The sequence below is a fragment of the Canis lupus genome, chromosome 18, assembly GCF_003254725.2.
Source record: "Canis lupus dingo isolate Sandy chromosome 18, ASM325472v2, whole genome shotgun sequence".
Classification (NCBI taxonomy): Eukaryota; Metazoa; Chordata; class Mammalia; order Carnivora; family Canidae; genus Canis; species Canis lupus.
The window spans coordinates 18050829-18072210 of record NC_064260.1 but is presented as its reverse complement, the minus strand read 5'-3'; the positions used below and the strand labels follow the sequence as shown (position 1 = coordinate 18072210).

General features: G+C 41.4%; 1 protein-coding gene across 1 annotated transcript in view; it reads left to right on the top strand.

Annotated features, from left to right (window-relative positions):
* MAGI2 (membrane associated guanylate kinase, WW and PDZ domain containing 2) overlaps nt 1-21382 on the top strand; it is a 1104679-nt gene that overhangs the window by 1022940 nt on the left and 60357 nt on the right. The gene's annotated exons all lie outside the window — the stretch shown is intronic.

Sequence of the window (21382 nt, the reverse complement as noted above, 5' to 3'; positions counted from 1 at the left end):
AGATATTGTTCAGTTTCACGTGCTTTTGAACTTTAAAGACACACAGAATTGCACTTTTTGTATTTTCTTGCTTTTTTTAGCTCAACATTGTGACAAAAGCCACCACCAAGTTGATATGTATTATTATAGTTTATTCATTTTTGCTACTGCATAGTTTATTATATAAACATGAATTTTTTCATTTTCCTATTGATGGGCATTAAGGTGGCTTCCAATTTCTTACTATTAGAAACATCACTGTTATGGACTTTCTCGTAAAGTTCTTCTGGTATACATGTGCAAGATTTTTTCTTGGCCACAATTCCCAAATCTATTCCTGGGAGGATTCATTGGGTCCTTGGAACAACTTCAAATTGGTTAAATAATACCAGAAAATTTTCCAAAGTGTTTGTAACAATACATATACTGTCTCATACTGGATATCCATCCCTGGTGCTTTATATCCTTGTCAATGTCTGATATGAAATTAAGGTTAAATTTATGTTGGTATAGTGGACATAGAATGCTATATTATTGTGGTTTTGATTTTCTTCCTATTAGTGAACATCTTTTTAAATGTTCAAGTTACTCATTTTCCTCTTTTATGATATTTAAGTTGCTGTCTCTTGTCCACATTTCTATTGTTACTGCTGTCTTTTCCTTACTAACTTTTATATACGATAGATATTGTGTTTTGGTTGGTTATATGTACTGCACATACCTGTTCCCAGTTAGTGGAAGTTCCTTTTTCTTTATAATCTCTTCCAATGAAATCACATTCTTAATTTTAATATAATTGAATATACCAATATTTTGTATTATTTGCATTTTTGTGCTTGAAGAATCCTTTCCTATCTTAAAGTCATATTTTTTAATAACTTTTAAAGTTGGCCCTTTCACATGTAAATCCACAACCCATCAGGAATTGGTTTTTGTATACAGTGTGAGATAGAGATTCATCTTAAAAAATGTTTAACCATGGCATTTAGTGTGTAGTAAAATTTAATACATTATATTGTAAAGGCTTTGATATGTGAGTGTGTCATAATCATCTCCAAATCCTCCGCTGTCTTAGCACAAAACATCCCACCTAGTGGGTGTCTGGGCAGGTTAGGATATCATGGCTACTAGACACCAAATGCCCCTCGTCTTACACTGTGCTTCTGGCAACACTAGCAAGGAGCATGGTGGCCTCTTTCTTCATCTTGCCAGACACCTCCTTTCCCTCATCTCATCCTCTACGGATGTTCTCACAAGCTGCTTCCTGCTCCATTCTTCATAAGCACAGCCAAGGAATAAAACTCCTAGATATCAGGGAATATGAGAAAGGACCAGCCAGTTTGTTTTCTTTTGTCCTGTAATAGCCTAATAGTACACCCCCTGGGAGTGTTGTAGGAAGAGAGGGACAGGCCTCAGCAGTGTGAGAACTGATCCCAGCCTGCATTCAGATGATCCAGCATGGCTTACACATCAACAATCACAGAGAAGTATCTGCTGTGTGTTTTGGGCGCCAGTTTCCTTAACCACAGCCTGCCAGCAAATTAAAAATCCCACTGGATTCACTTTGCTTTTCAACCACCAGAGAGAGTTAAAATGGCACTAAATACAAGTATAAAGTTCTTTTCTGAATCATGCAAGCATGAAAGGGAAATATTTCAATTCACAGCCTAGATATATTCATGTGTGCTTTCAATTCTGAGCATATATATATTCAGTGTTTACTAGAATAAACATTTCTAGAATATACAGAGAAATACTGTGAAGCTCTGTGGGCAGCTGAGTAGTATAATGGAAAGAGCCTGGATTTGGGCAGATTTCAGCTTACTTCTTAGCTGGGTGACCTTGGCTTCCCCATCACAAAGTGGAGATCAAGACATACCTACCTTGCTTGCAGAGACATTCCCTACTCTTTAGAAGCGTATCCTTTATGATTATCTACATCTATCAATAACTCAGAAATGAGGCTGACTGCAATAAGAGCTATAATTATCATAACCATATATTTTAAAGATTTATTTTATGTATTTATTTGAGAGAGACAGCATGAGCTGGAGGCAGGTGGGGGGAGCAGAAGAATAGGATCTTAAGCAGACTCTGCCCTGAGCATGGAGCCCGATATGGGGCTCAATCTCATGACTCTGAAATCATAGACCTGAGCCAAAAAGGAAAATCAGACACTCAAAGACTGGGCCACCCAGGCACCCCTATCAACCATATTTTTAAAACAAAAATTGAAATGTGATCTGACCAAAAAAATAAGCCCAAGAGAGTACTAAGATCTAATATTAGAAATATTAGAAATCCCCATAGTTATAATAGAAGCACTGACCATTTGCCATAGGGAAGATCAATTGTGTCTTGGACAGAGTCCTTAGAGCAAATGATAGTTGAGTGAGGTTCTGATGAGCTTTCAACAGATAGATATGAGGAAAGACAGGAAGAAATCCAGATAGCACAGGGAGTATCACAGAACAGGACAGAGACATGTAAGACATGGCCTTTTCCCTACGTGCGTTTTTATCATATAGAAAAGATAATCGCCAGGACTCCTAAGAATCTCCTGGGATAGGAAAGAAGCCAGGAAATAAGATGGGGGTAAAATTAGTATGATACATCCATACTACCCCACGCCCACAGCCTGTTTCAGTGAAAGCAGCTCTACTCTTATGTATCATTTATTAACCTTTCTTAAGTAAAGTTTAATTTGTAAAAGACTTTCCACTATTTAGTGAATATTCTTAGGTAGTGTGCTTTGTCCCTGCATTGTTCTCTGTAGCTAATCCATGGCCCTTTTGGTTACCCTGTGATGATTTTTTATTTGGTTCCTTGTCCTACAATATTGTCTGAGTCCAACCTAGGACAGAGATCAACAGCACTGTGGGATGTCACTCAGGTCTGGGAATCTGTTTTAAGGAGAAATGGCCAACAAGGAGGTAAAGCAAGCACGACCAAGCCCTGAAGGCAGAGTTGCAGAGTTGTGCAATTCAGATCCTAGTTCAGACTCTTTTGTAGGGAAAAGGAAGCATGTCAATCAACTAAGAGTTGAGATAGTGACCTTGAACAGTAGATGTGGGATACCCGAAAAACACCACTGACGGGAAGCATGCAGAGTGCATTGTGGACCCCAGACCAAGTACTGAGTAGGCAGGCTCCATGGGGATAGATATGCTGCAGGCCCAAGCTCCTTGAGTTTCCGAAGGTAGATTAAAGGTGCCTTTCAAGGAAGAAAACAACTCTGATGCATTATATGGGAAACAACCTAGAAATGTTGTCATTCACGGTAAGAAGAGTGTTGGAATCAGTGAATTGCAGAGTTTTTACATTGTTGGTTGTTTGTATTCCCACTCACTTTGTGCTGGCCTTTTTAAATTGGCCACGTTGTTATCATTGGCACATCAATGTGTCTTGGCATGAAACGAATACATGTAGATTTTCCATTTAGCTCCCAGGGATCCAATAAAACTTGCATTGAGAAAAGGAAAACTAGAGAATAGAAATACACTGGAAATGACCAAGAGAACACGGCAACAGTTAAAACAACAGGGCCAGAGAGGCATGTCACAGCTATCTCTGCTAACAAAGATACTGCTTCTTTTTTTTTTTTTTTTTTTTTTTTTTTTAAGATACTGCTTCTTGATGCAGCAAGGCAACTTATTAAATAAAAGCTTAGGGAGGCTCATACTGACAGTTTTATACAGATCATAATCGATGGCATCAATGTTCTTCTAGTAGAGAGGCAAAAGCCCTATGTTTTTAGTGATGGATTATTGCATTCAAAACTTTGTTGCGAATACCTAAATTTAAAAAGGGACCAAATGGTTTTTAAAAGCTCCCTGGGTAATTCTGATGCATACATCTGGGTAAAACCCCCTTTTGAATAGGCCGCAATAGGCAATCGGGTATTAAATGGACCACTATGTAAAATATATGATATGAGGCCAAGAAAAAAATGTTAATCCTTTATAACCCAGTCATTTTCTAAATATGTCACTAAGAAAATGACAAAATGGTTAAAATAATTCCACTTTTATTTATATGATTAATTTAATTCTTTGGGAAAAAATACTTTTCATTTTCTAAAGACCTCTTAAACAGCTAATGGTTTAACTTCTAATAAAACCTTTGTCTGTAAATTACAATTAAAATATTTGAGTTAGTAATTGGCACTTCATGCCTTTCGTGATACTTCACAAGTGAAGTGGAGACATAAAGTGTAGGTATTGGTCGTACGCCCAAAATTCAGATAATTATTCACTGCATGGAACCTAAGAAATTATTTGTATTTGAAAATGAGAGACAAGTGAGACTGTAAAAACCTCCAAGCCTGCAAGATTTCAAGAATTATGTATAGGGCTATAGTAATCAAAATGATAGGAATGTTCGCACTGGGATGGCCAGATTGACCAAAGGACACTCTGGGAAGCCAAGAAATAGACTGACAGGTGTGAAGACCCAGCATGCGATTGAGGCAACATCACAAGTCAGAGGTGGAGCACAGACTCTCCATACTGGTGCTAAGGACAACTGGTCACCATACAGATGAAAAGAAATCTCTCTTCGTATCACACACAAAAATCAGCTCCAGGTGAATTAAAGACCGAGCATGAAAAGCAAACTATTAAAACTCTTAGAAGAAAATATAGAAAAATATTATTTATTTTATCTGAGTTGAGAGGGATTTTTTTTTTAACAAATCACTAAAAAGCCTAAGCCACCACAAAGGACTGCTGCTGATAAATGTAATTCCGTTAAAACTGTAAGCGTCTCTATTGCAGAACATCATGAACTGAGTGAAAAGACAAGCTTCACATTAAAAGAATGTATTTGCTGGGGATCCCTGGGTGGCTCAGTGGCTTAGTGCCGCCTTCGGCCCAGGGTGAGATCCTGGAGACCCGGGATCGAGTCCCATGTCCGCCTCCCTGCATGAGGCCTGCTTCTCCCTCTGCTTGTGTCTCTGCCTCTCTCTCTCTCTCTTTGTGCTAAGTTTATATGCATCATCCCGTATGATCTCGACAATCTTATGAGAGACACCATCATTATATCCATTTTCAGATGAGGAAACTGGGATTTACAGAGGTTAAATGACTTGTCTAAAATCTCTGAGTTAAAAAAAATAAATAAAATAAAATAAAATCTCTGAGTTAACAAGTGATGTTCATCATAAGATGAAAACCCAGGGCTCCCGATCCCACCAAAACCCGTGCTGTTGATCATATTGCTACCCTGCAGTGTCCTTCATGTCATGACAATATAAGTTATCTAATGCAAATAATCCCAACTTAAAAAATCAAATTGTTGTGTCAAAATAGAACATGGCATATTAGGTTCTAATAATAAACACATTTATGCACATTTTAGTCAATAACACACTTTTTTAGAAAAACTTGGCCATTAAGGACTTAAAGGAGAAATAAAAAGGGGTCACTTCTCAATTACCCAGAGTGAGAATGATGAGCAAAACTAATAGATAATCCCCATGTTTCATTCAGCTCCCTGTTTTTATTCTGCTGTTCCTCTCCATGCAGTATGATAATGTATGATTTCAGCCTGATTCACGGAATCAGTGATAGTGAGGCCGGCCACTACCTTGGGTGGCCTGCTAGCAGTGGCGGTTTCACAAAACTAGTCCTACTGATTTGTCCTTCCCTGCACTCTCCCAATGCAGAGTAGAGAAGTCAAAGTTTCTCTTTGGGAGAAAACAGTGTTTGTGAAGCATTAACCATCCCTTCTCCCCATCTCATCCCCCAGGAGGGAAAAAGGTATTAGAACTTTGCCCTTCCCCTCCCACAATATTGGGAATGTTTGACCCATCCTTGCCTTCTACCCCAAGGGAGGCTAATAATTATCTCTTATCTAGAAGGGGCTGAGCTAATGAATCAGTGGAGACCCCAATGAGCTGAGGAAGAGAGAGAGAGAAGAAAGAAAGCAAGAAGAGGGAGTACTAGGGCAGCCTGCACTCCTACCATTCCCCGTAGGTTGAGCGGACACTATAGAAGGTGATTTGGGGCTTAAACCACCTTTCTGGTGGGATAGTTTCTGGCCAAAGGAACCCCTGCTGAAAGAAGCTGTAGGTTACATTACCCATAATGGTGAAAGGGGTGCCAAATAGAAGGGGAATAGGCCAACCTCATCCGTATCTCCCAACATAGAGAGAAACTCCACATTGGGTCTTCCAAAGAAGTAACTCAGAGCATCGTTAGGAGAGAGGCATTTGGATATCCCCTGAATTTAAATTCCCTGAGGTCAGAAATCTTACCTTCCTTCATTCCCACAGTATCCCCCAGCACCTAAAATAGTCCCTGGCTCAAAGTGAACATGTGATTGAGAACTACCAGGTTAGCGACAAAAAGCACTAGAGAAGCTCTGAAGGCAGGGTAGTGAAGGTGACCAACATTCACTTGAGGGACTGAGAGGAGAAAGAGGGAGGTGTGGCAGGGTTTGGGAGAGCGAGAACAAGACTATTTCCCCCACGTAAAGTGGTTCAAGCCTTCGACCTAGCCTGCGTGGGAAGGGGAGCTTTTAATTGAAAATAAGATTACAGTGTTAACTGCACTATGCTTTTTTAATAGTTGAAAGTGTTGAAAGATAATGGAATTGGAATACTACCCAGAGGAAATGGGGTGGAGGGAGGTCAACAGAGCACAGCTGGTAGCAGTTATTGGGAAAATAAATCAATCACGCATTTATACCCCAGTGACTAGAAGCACTTCAATTAAACAAGTGACAGTCCTCGTATGATATCCTTGAAAAACAAAGGTGATTAAAAACCAAAGATTCTCCATCAGAAGAAGCCTGTGGAATTGTTTTTCTAGAAATGATGAGGAATTTGAAAGTTTCCATTCACACATTTATACTGTCTTTTTGGTGACAAGTGGCCCATATTTGTAAAATGGCTAGACAGCATCAAGCCAAAAACAACCAAGACTGTACAGAGAATTGTCTGTCTGGCGGGGCAGAGGGGAAGTGTCAGCCTTTAAAAGTCGTGACAAAATGGTGACATCGGCAGGCTTGAGAGGCCACACTAGAGATATCCAAAGATTTCTTGGAAGTATAAGAAGCTGAATGGAAAAGATGATGAGGGCCATTGTCCAAGGCAAGAACCAAGGACAGAAGACCAGAAAATACACTGACTGAAGGAAGTGGAAGGATCAGGGAAGCATCATTAAGGGGATCCAAGTGATTCTTGGATGTCCACCCACACCAAGTGTTAAAGGTACCTGCTAACTCAAATTAAAGGGTGCAGTCAGTGGTGTGGAACAGCACAAAGTAACTAACCATGCAAAGATTAACCTGATATCTTGGTAGCCATGGCACCCACTGTGCATTATTCATAATAATTGGCTGCCAGTGTTAAAAAAAAGTGTATGTGTATTAGAATTTATATGTATGAATTTATATATATTAGAATATATATATATATATCTCTTAGAATTTCACTTCCCAAAGTTAATTTGAATTTTTCTTTGTTGTCTCTAGTTTGTAGAGTATGTTTGCTCATTTGTTTATTTGAGAATTAAATAAGTTAATGCTCCTAACGTGCCTGGAAAATATCTGGCATAAAACTATGTTCAGTAAGTGCTAATTACTGTGAAGGGTCAACTTTTTCATCTGGGTGGTTGACGACTGCATAATAGGCTCCTGGATAATTGAAAGTTTAGCAAAGGCACAGAAATCTAAATGCATATGTGTAGCGGCCTAAGTGCAAATGTTCACAAAGAGAACTGAAGATAATTTGAGTCTAGTTAGGATACATGGTAGAGTAATGTCACTTTAGCTATATCTTTCAAAATAATCGGTTAGGAACCCACTAAATTGCAGCAAGGAGTACTCTGGTCTCTGAACGTGGAAGGTGTCTCATATACCAGAGTCCCAGCTAAAGTCGTCTCAGGACCTCACATCCAACTGCAAGTCTTTTCTACACCCAACATTCCGTGTATTTCTCTGGACACAGGAGTCATTTCTCAAGTCATGTAGTAAAGGAGTAGAGGGAACAAAATGTGAATCAAGATTTAAGTGGGAAAGTTTCCTTTTGAAAGTGGCTGATTTGCCATGGGATGTACGTGAAACTCTGAGAATCGCCACAGTTACATTAATCAGATGGTTATTAACCTAAACTGCAAAATGGGGAGAGTTCAAAAAGTGCATTTCGAAGCTACGATAAACCGGAGGCTTTTTATTCTAGTGATTTAAGAAAGCTTTACATTTTTATTTCCAATTAACCTATCAATAGTGATGTCACTTAAATACTCCTAAGGAATATTATCTCCTCATTATTGCCAGAAAACATGCTGCCCAATTTCATAGCTCAGCTGTTCTCATGCATGGATGGACAATCTGAATTAACTTGAACAGAAACAAGATTTTTAGACACTCGGCTACATTCCTAGTTGTAAAATTTAAGTAATTAAAAATGTGACTTTAAATAGTAAAAGAAAATAAAGTGGATAATGTTTATTTTGTGCATCAAAATGATAGTGATACAAGGCTATTCTAACTTTCTATGTATTCAGTGTTATAATACCAATAGAAAAATTATTGTAATCCACACATCCCTGCCAGAACAATTGAAGATTGTGGCAATGAATAAAGACCCTCTGGAGAGCTGTCTTAAAATTAAGCTATTAAGAAAGACTTTTTTTTTCATTATGACCAAACAAAGATAGCTGACCCTAGAGATGAGAGTTTTTCTGCCCTGTAGACATACTCCCGGTGCCTCTTAAAATTGGAGATACTCATTATTCTGTTTATTTGAAACTTTGACACTACAGAAATAACATGTATTCAAGGAGAAAGTTATTGAAGTGATCCAGGGAAGTTCAGACCCGCGAAGTCCTAACTAGATGTATTCACAATTGTAGGGACTCTCATTACAACTTTAACCAGACCTTCCTCCCCATTCTACTCATGCTTGAATGAACCTGGACCTCAGAGCTATTTGTGACACATGATTATGTGCTCATTCTTGAACAATATCCCAAAGGTTAATAATAAATCACAAACATCCTACATCTTCATGTAAAAGGAGCTTTTAATTCTGAACTAAGTAAAAACCTACTCTTGTGTCTTTCTCCCCTGCTCAACAATGCTAACACAATGTCAGAAAGAGTGAGGAGTTCTGGGTTTGGGCATTAGAGATCCGTGTCTCGTCTCCTCTTCATATAAGCTATGTGTCCTCTTGAAAATCCCTTTTCCTCCCTGAAGTACAAAGTCTTTATCTTACAGTAAGATAATAGAAACCAGAGATAAAAGATTAATAATAGAGGCTGCTTGCCCTCAATGTCCTCAGTATGTTTTAGTGGATGTATCATCAAGAACGGCTTCCTTTATTTACTTTACCTCCAAATCAATCAACCAACCATTCTCTCTCTCTCTCTCTATCTCTCTCTCTATCTCTATCTCTATCTCTATCTCTATCTCTCTCACACACACAGCATTGTGCTAGCTGCTACAAAGGATATTCTAGAAGTGTAAAACAAGATATTTACCCTCAAGCTATACACTGAAAAAGATCATTTTAAATCCCATATGAATGCATTTCCCAGCACTTCTCAGAAGACTCAGGAAACACAAAAATTAATGTCTGCTTTCATCCAGTGATGCCAACAAAGGTATGGTTACACCAAAAAGAAAAGAGATGCTCCTTTTGGCTGGGTCTTCTCCAGCTGGGAAGCATTACCATTTCTAAGCTTATTTCTCAGTGCAAGTTAGAAGATGGTATTGTTTTTACTTTCATACACTTCCTCACCTTCATATTGTAACAGGGACTTCTGTGAAGTCCTTCTCATGGAATTCAAGGTTAGCCTTCGCCAAAATGAAGTAGATAGCACTTATTCATTCATTTAAGAAGTGTTTATGGGGGCGCCTGGGTGGCTGCCTTCAGCTCAGGTCATGATCTCAGCTCAGGTCCTGGGATCAAGCCCCATCGGGCTTCCTGCTCCGTGGGGAGCCTGCTTCTCCCTCTGCAACCGCCCCCTACCCCTTACTCATGCTCTCTCTCTCTCTCTCTTTGGTTCTCTCTCTCTCAAATAAATAAATAAAAATATTTTTTTAAAAAAGGAAATGTTTACGAAACTTTTATCCTGTGTAGGCACCTTAGTTAACAATAGAAAAACAATCATGAGCAAAGCACAGACACCCTCAAAGCATTCTGACCTCAAAACCCTCTCTCTCTCAACTCCCACATACCCTCAATTCCCTCTAAAGACTCTATCTCTTCCAATAATCATTTTATATCTTACACAGTAATAATTTTTGTCCCCACTACCAGTAAGTTTTTATTATCTATCATTTTTAAGGCAATGTATTGGCTATTACTAGAAGGTACAAAGATACAATCCCTCTTTCCAGGAGCTTATAATTTGGTAAATACAGAAGTGAGAAATGGTAGTGGGCTCAATAAATACACAGACCACCAGAATGAAAGGCAGGGTTGCAGTAAGTGGTAAAGAGAGGTGTAGCTAAAGTACAGAAGACACTAAGAGAAAGGAGGGCAGCTTTCCCCTGGAGTGACCGGAGAAGGCTTCTGGGAGGATTTGAGAGGAATCTTGCAGAATGGGCATGATTACAAGAGGAGACTGAAGAGGTCAGGGGAACAGTAAGGATCACTAGCAGGGGTGAGTGTAAGAGCAAAAATGCAGGCATGAGAGAACCCAAAGAAGAATGGAGGAATGGGAAGCCAGCCAGATTAAACACAAGAGAATAGGCTGGAAGGATGAAGGGACAAGGTCCTGAACGGTCATGACACTGTGTCAAGGAGCTTGGATTCTGTTTAAGAAGAAAGGGGGTGATATGGGAAAGTGTTTGAAGGGGAGAGACCAAAACAGAGGTGAGCTTTAAAAGATGTTTGTGGCAACCATATAGACCAAAAGAAGAGGGAAAAGAGAGAAATGAGGGATGGGAAATGCAGGGAAGAGAAACAGCAAATGAGCAGCTGCTGCCGGCAACAGAGCAGAACTCGAGCTGAAGGGGCTGGAGGCCAACTAGATGCAAAGGCAACTCTGAAACCTTGAGCAGTTTTGAAAAGAATATTCAACTCAGTAACCTTTGTCTTTTTATGATGCTATCTGAAGAGACTATTTGCATAAAAGCAAAATATTTAAACAGGGGCGCCCGGGTGGCTCAGCCAGCTAAGCATCCAACTCTTGATTTCGGCTCAGGTCATGATCTCGGGGTCCTGGGATCAAGCCCTACATCAGGCTCCCCATCCCTCTACCTCTCCCTCAAATAAAATTTAAAAAGGAAAGGAAAGGAGGGGAGGAGAGAGGAGAGGAGAGGAGAGGAGAGAGAGGAAAAGAGATATTTCAACAAATAAAGGTTTCCAAAACTAGCTTCTCTACTATGGACCAGTTTACCACCACCCGACTTTTATGTCTTATTCTTGAATTATTTTGTAAAGCCCTTGTCTTAGTCTCTTCGGGCTGCCATAACGGAATATCACAGACTGAGCAGCTTATAAACAGCAGAAATTTAGTCCTCATCATGGTGGACGCTGCAAGTCCAAGATCAAGTCACCAGCAGATTTGGTGTCTGGTGAGAGCCTGCTTCCTAGCCCTGTGTCCTCACATGGCAGGAGGGGCGAGGGATCTCTCCAGGGTCTCTATCCTCATTACCTAATCACCTCCCAAAGTCCCCACCTCCTAATACCATCACCTTGGGGGTTAGGATCTCAACATATGAATTTTGAGGGGATATAAACATTCCGACCACAGCAGCCTTCATACATCATATTCATTCACTGTTTTAAAATCTGTTCTTTTGTTGTGCCTCTTCCCCGATCCATTGTCTTTCCTTCTTTCCCTGTTCTGTATCCTGGGGAACAGATCCCTGCCTGCATCACACAAACTCTCTTGCCTTCTAGATTCCTGTTGGACTTTGCTGATGAGAAAAATAGCAGAAGATCAGAGGGCAGGAAGAGAGAAAGTGTAATCATGTTCTAACAAATAACAACAAATTTAGTGGCTTAAACCAATGATTTATTATCTTAAAGTTCTGGAAGGTCAGAATTCTAAAGTGGTTTCAGTGGGTTGAAATCAAATGGTCTTACCAGCAAGGCCGGTTCCTTCTGTGGGTTCTAAGAGAGGATCCATTACCTTGCCTTTCCCAGCTACTGGAGCCATCTACATTCCTTGGCGTCTGGCCCCTTACTCTGTCTTCGGTACCAGCACCTCTGCTTCTATCCTTCCGTCTTCTGTCTCTCAGATTTTGACCCTTGTGATTACACTGGGGCCACCCCGACAATGCGGGATAGATGACCTTCCCATCTCAAGGTCCTTCACTTCCCATCTCAAGGTCTTATCTGCAAAACCCCTTTGCATGTAAAGTAACATATTCATAGACTCCAGAGACTAGATCTTGTGAAAGAGGGGACATTATTCTGTCTGCCACACAGAAATGTCTGTTGCTCCTGGCCCCCATGCTCTGGGCCTCACAGTGCCCGTCCCTCTACAATGACGGCTCCCATCAAGCAGCGGTTGATGTTCTCACAGTTCCAGTTCTCACTAGGCCCCTGAAACTTCCTTTCCTCTCCCAGGCTCTTCCAGAGAGAGAGGTGCTAAGAGTCTCTACCTTCAGAGCCTCAACAGCCCTCGTCGGTTCCAGAACCCTGCCCACACCACTGAAATAGTCTCATCACTAAATTATCTGCAGCCCCCCAGCTGACTGATAGACCCATCTGGAAATGCTTTTCCACACTCAAACTGACACCTCTGAAGGGTCAGCTGTGGAACTGGCTCGCACGCACAGAAAGTGAACGTAAATGCAATATGCAAGCAGGTTTTCTTCAGGAAGACCAGGAATAGTTACCTGAACCTCACACTCATCAAACAAAGCCTAATGTGTACACCTGGTTAGAAGTATGCAGAACAATAATCCCTCATTTTCCCTCAGTTACATTCAGGGAAGGGAAGGGATGGCCCACACAGAGTCCACAATAGAAAATTTCCTCTTTGATTTCCTTTCGGTTGTTTTTCAATCAAATGGGGAAACTGACTTCATGACCTAACATAAGTGATTTCTGGGCAAATGGGTGAGCTGCTAGCTGAACTGCCAATGATAGCTTTCTATTTCTGCTCAGGTGGGTAATTTCCAGATGTTTCCCCAGTCTCTTCTTCTTGCCTAAGCTGTCCAATGGGCACGTGAAAGTGAAAAGGTCATTTTTTTCCTTCATAGAAAATATTTAGCTTCAACCAGCTTGTCTTTAAAATCTTTTCTTTGCATTCACATCTGTCCCCACAATGGAAGTTATCCATCTGTCCTAGCTGAGGGTTTGGATTAGCTGTCCAGATTCTTTTTCTAAGAACTATCTATCTAAAATCATAGAATAAAAACAGAAAAATAGCATCAACATCCCATAGGAATTCCTAAAGTGCAAAACTAACAGATATTTTTTGAGTTTCCAACTTCTCAGTGATATTTTAAGAAAAACATTTGCCTCGTTTCCCCCATTAAATATCCCCAGTTGCCCAACTCCTTCTCTCCTAGTTTCATTATTAAAAGCTTACCGCTGTTTCATTTTTTTCTCTCCTCCACCATTACGAGGACAATAACAATTAAAACTATGAGAATTAATGATACAGGATTATATTTTATACTTTAGAGTTTGCAAGGCATTTACCTATACTTTGTTATTATTTGATCATGGTCACACCTGGTTGACATATATCATGAAACCAAATTTAAATTTTTTATAGGTCTTGTTTAAATTTGGTTTATACAATAAGGAGCAAAGAGTCAAAAAATAACAGCTCCTGAAAATTTTTTTCTTTCAATCATACATCCATCTATTGAACAAATGTGTATAATGCACCTGGCTGAGCCTCTGTCCTTAGAGAGTTTACAACATAGTGATAGTCAAAGCTCAACACTTTTAAAGAAACACCGAGGAAAGGCACCCAACCAAGACTGGCGGAATCCTGGATTGGCCATACCCGAGGCGGATCTGAAGGGATGAGGAAGATTCAGCTATTTGCAGAGAGGAGGGCCGATTCTAGACAAAGGGCACAGAAAGAGAACTACTTTAGACAGGTGGGAAGAGATGATCAGGGAGCATGCACAGAGCAGGAGAACGGAGTACTTGAAGAATGGAACCCAACACCCATGAAAAGCCCTAGAAAAGGAAGGAGATTTAGAAGGAAGTAATCTAATAAAATTCTCTGTGTGCGATTAGTATTGGTAATATTTGACAGGGAAAAAAGAAAAGTTTGCTGGGAAAGATACCAAATTGTAATTTAGACTTGACTTCCTCAACTTGGTAGTGCATCATCCTTAAATTTTATATATATTCCCATATTTTAAGTAGAGGATTTTAAAAACAAGAATGAGAAGTGGGAGGGCTTCTGAATGGAGAGCTCCCCCTCAATCTCCAACCAAAGGCAGCCCTCTGGTTTGAATGGCCACCCAAGAGAGCACCCCTCCCACCGGGCACTATGGCCAAGTCAAAGTCTGAGCATTGTCTGATCTGCAACTAAGTCTTTTCTGAAGGGGGAATATGAACTAGGTACATCACCCGCCTCAAGAGAGAACCCCTCAGAATTCTGCAGCAGCCCTTGGCATTTCCACCTGTTGCCCTCACCTTCGTGGCCCTTCTCAGCAGGTATGTGCTCAGGCATAGCCTTGATTAAGGACCCTTCTGAAAATCCAGAAAGGCCATTGCACACTTGCGTTTGGATGAAGTTTCTTCAGAGCTGTTGGAATGCTTTCCTTGTAAGTGGTCATTTTCTAGAGCAGAGTATAAGGAGGATTTCAGACAGTTTTTGACAGATGCATTAACTGAGGCAAGTGAAAGTCACAGAGTTTGGTGCTCTCAAACCTGTGCTTCGGTTTCCAACTGGGCTGGAAGCCTTCCCTCTGGAAACCCCTGCTGACCGGCTGTGCTTCCGTGCCTAGCTGAGGCGGTCCTGCCCAACAGTTTCTAACAAGAGCCAGGTCCTCTAACAGGCGCTCAGCTATCATCCATTTCAAGCCCCAGCCTAGTGGAAGAACCGGGAAGGTTAGCCAAAACACTCAGGGTAACCCCATAGAAAACATCTTAACCATAATGGCTATTAAATAGTAGCCAACAAAAGTTATTTGTGAAGACAGCCACTGCATATTAAAGGACACCATCAAGTTGAAAATCAGCCTGTCCCCTTTGCTCCAGGGACCTAGATGTCCTATGGTCAGAGTACCTGGTGATGATGCCCATGGTGGGCAGCAGTGAAGAGCCTGATTCAGATATTTTTTTTCCTGGCACTTTATGATTTCATTCACACTCAGCCTCCATCCTGTTTTCTTTCAATCCTTTAGCATTTGTTTCCCATTGCTTTATCTGTCTCCACCAATTTTTATAGGTCACCATTACTGAGACTTCCTTGGCCTCCTCTAAGTGCTATTGAAATTGCTATGATGTAGCTGGAAGGGCATAAGGCAGCGCGTCAAGAAAGCTTTAAGATCTGCTGAGATGCACTAAAGCTGAACTCACTGTGTCGTGAGAATACAGACAGCTACTCTAACCGAAAAGCAAACCTAAGCCATGCACTCAACTGTGATCCAGCCAGGGCCTACTTGTCAGGAACCGTGTGGATGACAAAAGGATGGTGGGTATGTTCCCTGCCCATGAGGGGTGTTGAGTTGGCGAGAGAAGCCAGCCTGTGTGTGAGAAATTTGATGGAGCTAACCTGTGACCTCAGATCATTAGCCACAATAACGGTCCACAGCTAAGTCTTCCATGAAATAAGGAAGAGCGATATCCATTGTTGGTTGGTATAAAATTCTAAAAGAGCTCCAATCCTCACTCCTAATTATAACCAGGGTTTTAGTTATGTATAATCATGCAAAATGGGTTCTTGTGGCGCAGGAGTAGTGTGAGGGCAGTTAAGTGATTACAATCCGTTAAGCATGTTTGTGAGATGTCGGAGCAAGACTTGAGCAGGAACGACCGTGATTCGGGGCTAAAATAAATCCAGGATTAATGAGTTCTTATAAAGATTTCATTGAACCAAACCAAATAGTTTCTCTACGACTTGGCTACAAAGGTGTGCACAGTATAGAGTTTATTTTTTTTCTTACAACTTGAACTATTAACCACTTAAGAAATACTGAAACGTTTACCTTTTCCTGCCTTGGTTTTTTAATAAGAAGAGGAAAAAGTTTGGCCTGCAGAGCTCCTGGCAAGTTCAAGGATTTGGTAATAGGTTTGTTAAAGAAAAAACTCTGCCACGAGTTTGAGCGGAAATGTGGGAGTAGAAATGCAGAACTTATTAAGCTGTGCCGAGAGAGGGCGGTCTTGTCTTTTTCCTTTTTTCTTTTCTTTTCTCTCTCTCTCTTTCTCTCTCTCTCTCTCTCTCTCTCTCTTTTTTCAGTTGAAGTATAGTTGACACCCAACATTACATTAGCTTCAGGAGTACAATACAGTGTTCAACAAGTCGATGCGTTATGCTGTGCTCACCACAAGCGTAGCTCCCTCTGTCACCACACACACTATTACAGTACCATTGACTCTCTTCCCTACGCTGCACCTTTCATCCCTGGGACTTACTCATTCCGTAATGGGAAGCCTGTACCTCCCACCCCCTTCACCCATTTTGCCCATCACCCCCCTGCCATTCCCTCAGCCAACCATCAGTTTGTGAGAGGAAGGTCTTATCTCATCCCTTGCCCCTAAGACATTGTTACAGCATTTTTAGTTGCCCAAAGGGAAACACAGATATAAGTACTTTTCCCATAGGAAAAAAAAATAATACCTAGAAGTTTATCTTAAGTCTTTTGGTTAGTTTCCTAAACTTGACATCTCCTTGACACACACAAATTAATGCATACACACTGGTGAACTGCGGGTCTCCCTCTCTCTCTCCCCACCTCCCTTTTTCTCTCTCCTCATACCCTTCCTCCTCCCATCTCTCTCTCTCTCAATTCTAACAGGAACTTGATATTTTAAAACTTCTCTAAGAACAAGTGAAGCAGTTGTTGGGTTTTTTTTTTTCTTCCCCTTAGGTAGGCTTCACACCCAGCATGAAGCCCAATGCAGGGCTTGAACTCAGGACCCTGAGATCAAGACTTGAGCTGATATCAAGAGTTGGACACTTAACCGACTGAGCCGTGCAGGTGCCCGGATAAGTAGAGACTTCTAAAGTTCCATTTTAGTAACATGGCTTAGTTGAAGATAGCCCTATAACAGAAAGCATAGAAAGAAAAGACTGCATCAGAATCACAACTGGTCTTTTTTCTCCATCCCTGAAAGGACCACAAATTTACCATTGGTTTTATCAAACTTATTCCTCTAATTGATTCACATGTGAGGGAAGAGAGTGGTGCTCTTCTATGGCCACATCCTGACAGCTGCAATGAACTCAGATGAGGTAGGAAGGTAACCAGAGAACTTCTTCTGCCCCTGACAAACTCTTCTCATTATACATCCAGATAGAAAGGATGGAAGCAAAAGGAATCACATCCAAAATTTGTTTAGGGAGTCCCAGTTAAGATGATTGTGCATACTACTAATAGTGGGGTGAAAATAAAAATTAAACCTTTTGTACAATTTCTGTCATTTCACAAAGAGGAACAGGGGTCTTGAGTTGTGCCTGCACTGAGTTTGTTACTAGTGACGGTAGGTCTGAATGAGCTGGCCCACTTTTGTCATCTGCCCAGAACACTTTGTAAGATTCAGAGTCTCTGACAGTGACAACAGTTCCATCTTATTACCCGACAAGCATCCTCCCACACATGCCAGATTTTTTTCTGAATTTGGTAAGATCTCGAACTATTCCCAATCTTCCATTGCTTACAATGAGGTAAGAAATCGACAGACCACATCCTCCAGTATCCTGTCATGGGGAGAGGACTTGGGAGAGACTGGAAGTCTTAGATGAAGGCTTAGGATCATCGCTCCAACCAGCATCAAAGGTGGTCTCTTCTCCTTCTGAGGAGACCCTGCAATGAAAGCTAAAAGTATGGACATCTGCCATGAAAAGAGGTCAGGCCATGCTCTTTGGTGCTCAATAAAAATAATAGCTCTCACTCTTCCCAGAGCCCTGTCCCTGAAACTCTTGTATAGGAGATATCAGAGCAGCCCCCATGTGGCCCTGGAACCCCTCTGCTTCTCAGCCGCCCCTGCAGTCTTCCACCCTACCACTTCTCTCTCCCATGCTAATGTTTCTTCCCTTGGTTCTAATGAGCTCTTAGTAGGGCAAAGGGAACATAAGAAATGCACAAGAGAATAAAAACATCAAATTTTCTAAGTTTTGCTATACTCAAGTATGTGGCCAGAATGCAGATGACATGTGACTATTTCTGTGACACCATGAGATTCCTTTGCCTTCCACATGACTCTTGCTGCAGTATCTGTCTCAAGACAGAGGTGTCCTCAGGCAATGGTGGCTGTCAAGGGTTGATTTGGGGGTCAAGACTGCTTATAACCGCTTCTCCCGTGATTCTCAAGATAAGCCATGTATGAACGCTTTCATTCATTCACAAATATGTACCACGCATCCCATACAAGATATATCGTTAAAAAGAACCCCTAGTCCCATAGGGCACCTGGGTGGCTCAGTTGATTAAGTGTCTGGTTCTTGGTTTCAACTCAGGCCAGGATCACAGGGTCATGGGATCAAGCCTCCTGTCAGGCTCCATGCTCCACAGACAGTCTGCTTAGGAATTTTCTCTCTCTCCTCATCTCTCTGACCCTCCCTGCTCAATCAATCAATCAATCAATCAATAAAATGAAATAAAAAGGACCCATTCCCTGCCCTCATTTGCCCCACCATTCCCTTCCTCACAACCTCCCAGTTTCTCACTTGGACAGAAAACATAACCTCACAACTTCAGTTCCCTTCTTCAGTCTCCCATTTTCTCTCCAACCCACTCTCCATACTAATGCCTCAGGGAAATTTCTAGCCACCTCTTTGCTTCCCTGGTCAGGTTACCAGCTGATTAAAATTTTCAGTGCCTTACTGTTGCCTTTAAAATAAAGCCTGGTGAGGGATCCCTGGGTGGCGCAGCGGTTTGGCGCCTGCCTTTGGCCCAGGGCGCGATCCTGGAGACCCGGGATCGAATCCCACGTCGGGCTCCCGGTGCATGGAGCCTGCTTCTCCCTCTGCCTATGTCTCTGCTCGCCTCTCTCTCTCTCTCTCTGTGACTATCATAAATTAAAAAAAAAGATTAAAAAAAATAAAATAAAGCCTGGTGGTCTCTGGGTGGCTCATTCAATTGAGCATCTGACTCGTGATTTCAGCTTGGGTCTTGATCTCAGGGTTGTGAGACCAAGCCCCATGTCAGGCTCCAAGCTCAGCATGGATTCTGTTTGATAGTCTCTCCCTCTCTCTCCATTCTTCCCCAATCATACTCCTCTCCCTCTCTTTTTCTCTGTCTCTCTCTCTCAAATAAATAAATAAAATATTCTTTAAAAAAAAATGAAGCCTGAACTCCTGAGTAGCAGAATAAACTGACAGTCCCCCAAATATACCATGGTCTCAAGTCTTGGGGTCTTTGCACATGCTGCTTTTTCTACCTAGAACGCTTTTCTTCCTTCTTCACCCAAGGAATTCTTACTGATACTTCAAAAATCAGTTGAGATGTTGCCATCTCCACAAAGCTCCCCCTGACCACCAGCATGCCCATTCTGAGTTAGATGACCCTCCTTTATTAGCACTTTGTTAATGTCTCTGTCATACCAAATATATATTGAATAATAATCATTTACCCACTTTCTCTCCAGTTAAACCAAGAATATTTTGTAGATAGAAGCTATACCACTTATCTCTATCTTTATCTTTTCTCTCTAGTAGACTGTCTAGCACATGACAGGTGCCCAGAAATCATTTGATGAATGAAGAAGCTCCAAATCTAGGAGAGAAGACAGAAAAGCATAAGCATAGCAAGGTGTGATAAATACCAGAGTGGGGTGCAGTGACAAATGAATACAGAGATTGGAAGCATCCTCTTGAGAAGACAGGTCTAGGAAGGAATTCCAGAGAGGAAGATGCTTGGATTGGCACTGAGGAAAATCAGGAGATCACCAGGCATACAGGGAAAGGGAAGGCAAAGAGAACAGTAGCATATGGAAAACCCTGGATGCTTCACTAGGCATGAAGCATTTGGGGAGATTCCTCTTAGAAGAATGACTCTAGTGACAATGAGAAGAAGATATTGATGGGAGGGTGAAAGGAGAATATTGGAAAACCAGATAAAGGCCTCAATTGCAACAGTTAGCAATGAGATACAAATGAGGGCCCAGAGACTGATGTAGAGACATTCAAGAAATGAACCCAGCATGACCCTCACTACTCTGGCTTGAGTGAGTAGTGATATCATTTACCAGATTTAGAAATTAAGAGGAAAAACTGCTTTGGAATCAAAATGGTAAGCCGAGTCTGCTAGTGTTGAGCTGGAGTTGTCCATTGGACATCCAGGTGAAGATGTGCAGTACTCACGTGGATGTGTGAGTATGAAGCTCAGAGAAGCTGAGCTAAGAATGAAGACTCTATTACAACCTCACTGGAACTTTTGTTTTACTTCTACAACTTAATACCGCGCCATGAGGTTTCAGTCATGGGTAAGAACTGGTCCCATCTCTGCCACTGGCTTGGATACAGTGGCCTCCAATAAGCTGCTCGACTTGAGGCTGTGCCTATTTTATGGGAAAGGAGGTAATTAAGGGGACCTGAAGAAAAATGTTGCAACATTGCCCCCTAAAGCAAATTAATTAATCCTGTTGTTCATGATTCTTCTGTGAAATATGGAAGTCATACCAGTGAGGGAAACTTCTTCCACTGCCCAAAAACTATACTTTCAGAGACAACTGTACACAAAGGGGAAGGGGAAGTCTTTACCTTCATTACACTGAAGTCCTTATCCATAGAAAATCCTCTTTAAATAAAGAGAAAAGGGTCGCCTGGATGTCTCAATCAGTTGAGCATCCAGTTTTTAGCTTTGGCTCAGGTCATGATCTCATGGGTCAGGGATCAAGCCCTGAGTCAGGCTCCTCGCTCAGTGCAGAGCCCACTTGGCACTCTTCCACTCCTCTCCCTCTGCCCCTCCCTTGCGTGCTTGCTCTCTCTCTCTCAAATAAATCATAGATAGATGATAGATGATGGATAGATAGATAGATAGATAGATAGATAGATAGATAGACAGATGATAGAGTTGTTACTCCCCTGCTACAACAAACATGTGTTTGTTCTTTCTCTCTTTAGGGGTAGGGAGTGGTCTTATTGTAGTGCCATCTTGTCATTGCGATCGCCAGTTTTTGTTCCTGTTCTTGCCCAGCATCTTGATAATGCTCCGCTACAGAGTTTATTTGCAATTCTGTCTGCATTATAGAGTTTAGGCTGAGATCTGCTTTAAGGGACCCAACTAAAATAGCATTTTTGCAAAGCAACTCATTGTGCTTTTCCTGGCTAATTTCTCTTAAGTGACTAGCCCTGAAATGAAA